Source organism: Macrobrachium rosenbergii, chromosome 25 (assembly GCF_040412425.1).
Source record: "Macrobrachium rosenbergii isolate ZJJX-2024 chromosome 25, ASM4041242v1, whole genome shotgun sequence".
Taxonomy (NCBI): domain Eukaryota; kingdom Metazoa; phylum Arthropoda; class Malacostraca; order Decapoda; family Palaemonidae; genus Macrobrachium; species Macrobrachium rosenbergii.
The window spans coordinates 18,146,321-18,151,320 of record NC_089765.1 but is presented as its reverse complement, the minus strand read 5'-3'; the positions used below and the strand labels follow the sequence as shown (position 1 = coordinate 18,151,320).

The following is a 5,000-nucleotide window of genomic DNA, read 5'->3' as shown; positions in this document are numbered from 1 at the left end:
TATGTATGTAAGAAAACATTTCTACGTATGTGCATGACTTTGGGAAGACAGAAAAACGAAAAATCAAACGTACAAGAGCCAGTTCGTACAACTGTTAATTAAGGGTCGACAACCCACTACGAAGCAAAAGAATCTGAAGCCAATATTTTATTGTGCAAATTTCAATGCCACGAGATCCTGCCACAGAGCACGACTGAAATAAATAACCAGAAGGACTCGGAACGTCGAGTTTGATGATGGCGGAAAAGTAGAGAGGGGAGATAGGATTACAAATGAGGGACGTGTTTCAGGCAATGAGGGTCATTGTGGCTGACAGACGAATTGGTGTTTAAAGGGAGGAAGAAGGAAAATGACAGAACTGCGCAGTTAGATGAAGGAAAGTTTGATAATTCCTGTTAAATGAATCGATTTCCTTTCCATTTGTAAAGACTTTTTTCTTTTTTTAAGGGGGGGGGTTGTGAAAATAGATAATAAAGAGTTCGTCATTATAAGCATATTAATAGCTGTTTGCTTCAAGCATCGGAAATAAAATGGGAGTATATCGAATGTGCAAAAATACTTTAAACGTTAAATAAGTATCAAAATATAAAAATTATAATTGACATAACATTGTTAAACAATGCATTTATGAAACCGGGAAAATAACTGCTGACTGATTACAGCGTTGAAAATACGTATAATGATTATAACTATTTACGCTATTAATAACATGAAAGATGATAATCTCTTCACACATTGTGTGTTTTAATGATAAATACCTTTCAAGTATTATCAACTTAACCGTCCGCATTTTCTATAAATAATACTTTATCTCTACAAAGCATTAAAATTTTGTGAATTCAGGATGCAAAGGTTTGAAAGGTTTTCAAAAGTCAGCATCATACAGAAGGAAGCCTGAAATAACAAAAAGGAATGTTTATCGTATTATTATACTTATTATCAACTATTTATCGTAAAAGTAAATATCCGTATACTATTGAAAAAGTGACAAGGACATCAGTTTTATTTTTCAATAAGTAACATTTTACATACACACACATATATACAGTATACGTATGTGTGTATTTACATATATGCATATCCACACACACACACACATATATATATATATATATATATATATATATATATAGAGAGAGAGAGAGAGAGAGAGAGAGAGAGAGAGAGAGAGAGAGAGAGAGATTCATCAGAGTCCCCTCCGCTCTCCAATATGAAGCACTCAGAAAAACGGCTCGTACCCCAAATATACCGTTAATTACTATTGGTATTTTTGAGAGGGTAATTGTGTTCCTGTTTGCCCTCATTGTCTGTTCATAAATATTAAATCGCACTTTACGAAACTTTCCCCCTCTCTCCTCTCTCTCTCTCTCTCCTCCTAATCAAGTCACACAACTGATACTCAATACGAGGAATCATTGGCTTTCAATGGTTTCCGACGACATTCTTTCCACGGGGCGATTCATGGTTTGAGGTTTTCTTTGATGGGAGGCTAATTTTCAAGCGTTCCTTTATTTTTGGGGGCGTTTTTAAATCGCCCCCCTTTTTTTTTCTGGCATGCTTTGTGATGCTTCAAAGCGGGGTCTCAACTGTGTGATGCTTATAGTTTTGTGATCGGAATCCCCCAGAGAAAAAGCATCAGTATATATCTTTACGATGTATTACACATAAAGCAGGGTCGATTTCACTAATGAACCAATGCGCATACACATGTGTATGTATGTATGAATGTATATGTATATATACATAATTTATATATATATATATATATGTATATATATATAATATTATATATATATATATATATATGTGTGTGTGTGTGTATATATATATATATATATATATAAAGTGCGTGGGAAGCAGCAAAAATAGTATGAAAGAGAAAAGGTTAACAAGAAAGAAATCGATAAAAAATGGTCATGAATAATAATATCGGACGTAAGTTAGAACGTGCACGCCTTTCAATTCAGAAGGAACGAGAATATATTATATATCACACACTAGTGAACTGAACACTATATTGCTAAAGATCTCTCGAACCTTCCGTGTGTTGGGAAGCATTTTGGATTCATGACTGAGAAGGTGAAAATCTTTGTATTATTCAACAGTCGCAATTTCGAAAGAGAACGATGTCACTGGAAAATAAAACATTACCGATTTAGTCAATAATAAAACCAAGTTAAAAGTAACACCAGAATAATCACCAGTAAGACAGAACCCTATATTTCGAAGCACCAATAACCTTATATTTACTCACACCGTTCTCCTTTTAAAAATGAAAACGAGAAAAAAAAATAAATAAACATTCCGGGGACCCGAGACTTCTTCTTCTTCTTCTTCTTCTTACTTTTTTGACCAACATCCCCTGACCTCTGGCCAGGGTGGGTCAGTCCGGAATAGTAATTGCTCGAGAGGGGAAAGGTCGCGTCACAAACACAGAAAACGAGAGAGAGAGAGAGAGAGAGAGAGAGAGAGAGAGAGAGAGAGAGAGAGAGAGAGAGAGAGAGAGAGAGAGCTTTAGATGAGTTCGGCCACTATCGTTGTTGACAAATATAAGACGTAAGAGGCCTTTATGGAAGGAGATGAGGGATGTATTTACATTTCACGCGCCAGGGAGAGAGAGAGAGAGAGAGAGAGAGAGAGAGAGAGAGAGAGAGAGAGAGAGAGAGAGAGAGAGAGAGAGAATGGAACTTCACTGTGGTGGGACATTGGGATGTATGCAAAGAGAGAGAGAGAGAGAGAGAGAGAGAGAGAGAGAGAGAGAGAGAGACAGAATGGAACTTCATTGTGGCAGGGCATTGATATGTATGAAAAAACAGAGAGAGAGAGAGAGAGAGAGAGAGAGAGAGAGAGAGAGAGAGAGAGAGAGAGAGAGAGAGAGAGAGAGTTTTTTCTTTAAGCAAAGTAAGGATGCAACAGTCATGTAAGGATGCAATTTCTAATACACATATCTGAGAGAGAGAGAGAGAGAGAGAGAGAGAGAGAGAGAGAGAGAGAGAGAGAGAGAGAGAGAGAGAGAGAGAGAGAGATAACTTCACTGCAGGAATGAAAGTAGGATGTAAGCAAATACATTCCGCATTTGAATTCCGTCATTTTGTGTTTGCACCTTGCATAATGCAGCCTTCTATTATTTTATTTAAAAAATTTCAGCTGTTTATATGAATATGTCTATTTTTCTTATTTCACATTTCTGTATTTGTACTATAAAAAAAGTATCCTACTGAGAAGCATAAAAATAAAAATATGCGGGACATATGTCCTTCTGAAGAATCACTGACCAACTGCCCTCAAAATCATCGACCATATCAAGCCTTGTAAGACGTTAGGATATTCTTAATCATTTTTCATAATTTTCTTTGCGCTGTGATTTGCACCACCTTTATTTACTGATGAGAAAACATAAAGCTGTCAGTTTTTACATGAAACTGAATTTTCAGGACACTGAATATTCAGGGAAAAACATCCCTTCTCAGTTCTGCTGGCGAAACTGTCCAGTCTTCTTAGTGATTAAGGTTAACTATAGCACTACATGTACAATACACGTATTTATTTGTTTTGTTTATGTTTACGTTAAATCACAGGAACTACTATGATCATAGTAATTATAAGTTAAAATCACCAGTGATTTTAAATACATGGAGTACTGCTTACGTTCTTTAGACTATATCTGAGGGCTCTCTCTCTCTCTCTCTCTCTCTCTCTCTCTCTCTCTCTCTCTCTCTCTCTCTCTCTCTCTCTCTATATATATATATATATATATATATATATATATATATATATATATATATATATATATATATATATATATATATATATATATATATATATATATATATATATCCACCATGAACCACTCTGCCCTCAGAAAGGATGGCTTTAAAAGGTGCTAGCCATCCAGTTCTCAACAATTTTTCAGGGATGGGGTTGATAGCCCCATCCCATCCGTCGTCTTGGCTGCCACCCACCACAATCAACTAACCGCCAGGTACTTAATTAACCGCTTAACTAAACACTGTTGCAGTGCTAAGTAAAGAAACGTGCCTATAGAGTTCCGGCTTACCCAAGCATCGACCCCCTGGGACCTGCCTTTGGTTAGTCGAGCGTCCCAAAGCAAAGGCGACGCAAGAAAAATTGCAGGTAAATAATGCCCAAAAGGAAAATGGGAGGAGGAGAAGGAGGAGGAAAGAGGGCAGGGAGGGAGAGGGGTAATAGGAGAAAACCCACAGAAAAAACAGGAGGAAGGGGAGGAGGAGGAGGAGGAGGGACGGAGAGGGGATAATCTGAGAAAACTCCAGAAAAGCAGGAGGAGGAGGAGGAGGAGGAGGAGGAGGAGGAGGAGGAGGAGGAGGAGGAGGAGGAGGAGGAGGAGGAGGAGGAAGGGAGAGGGGATAATCTGAGAAAACTCCAGAAAAGCAGGAGGAGGAGGAGGAGGAGGAGGAGGAGGAGGAGGAGGGGGAAGTAGACTGGGGGTAATGTGAGAAACCCCCGAAAAACAAGGGAGGTGGAGGAGGAAGGTAGAGGAGGGAAGGGGAGGGGGTAAAATGAGAAAACCCCGGAAAAAATTGAGAGAGGAGGAGGAGGAGGAGGAGGAGGAGGAGGAGGAGGAGGAGGAGGAGGAGGAGGAGGATGGATAACAGGAAAAGACCCCACGAAAACAAACACAAACAAAAGAGATCTCGAAGCGTGTCACAGAACGAGGATAAAAAAAAAAAAATCAGCCATACTTCAAGCAATGGGGGAACAGCGAGCTTAAATTCATGAATACGGGAACACGGTTGGTGGTCTGGAGCTTCCTCCTTCCCTGTGAACAGAAGATTAGCATTAAATAAACACTCTTTTGTGGGGAGGCGAGACAAGGGACTCTGAATGAGTCTAGAGTTAATGTGGAAGGAGGAGGGAAGAAGAAGACGGCTCCCTTCGAAGGCTTGTTTGTCATCTCCTTAAGTCCTGGGGATGGAGAGGGGAGAAATATCCTGAGAGAGAGAGAGAGAGAGAGAGAGAGA

General features: G+C 39.0%; 1 protein-coding gene across 1 annotated transcript in view; it reads right to left on the bottom strand.

Annotated features, from left to right (window-relative positions):
* LOC136852186 (carbonic anhydrase-related protein 10-like) overlaps window positions 1-5,000 on the bottom strand; it is a 163,490-nt gene that overhangs the window by 19,230 nt on the left and 139,260 nt on the right. The window lies entirely within an intron of this gene.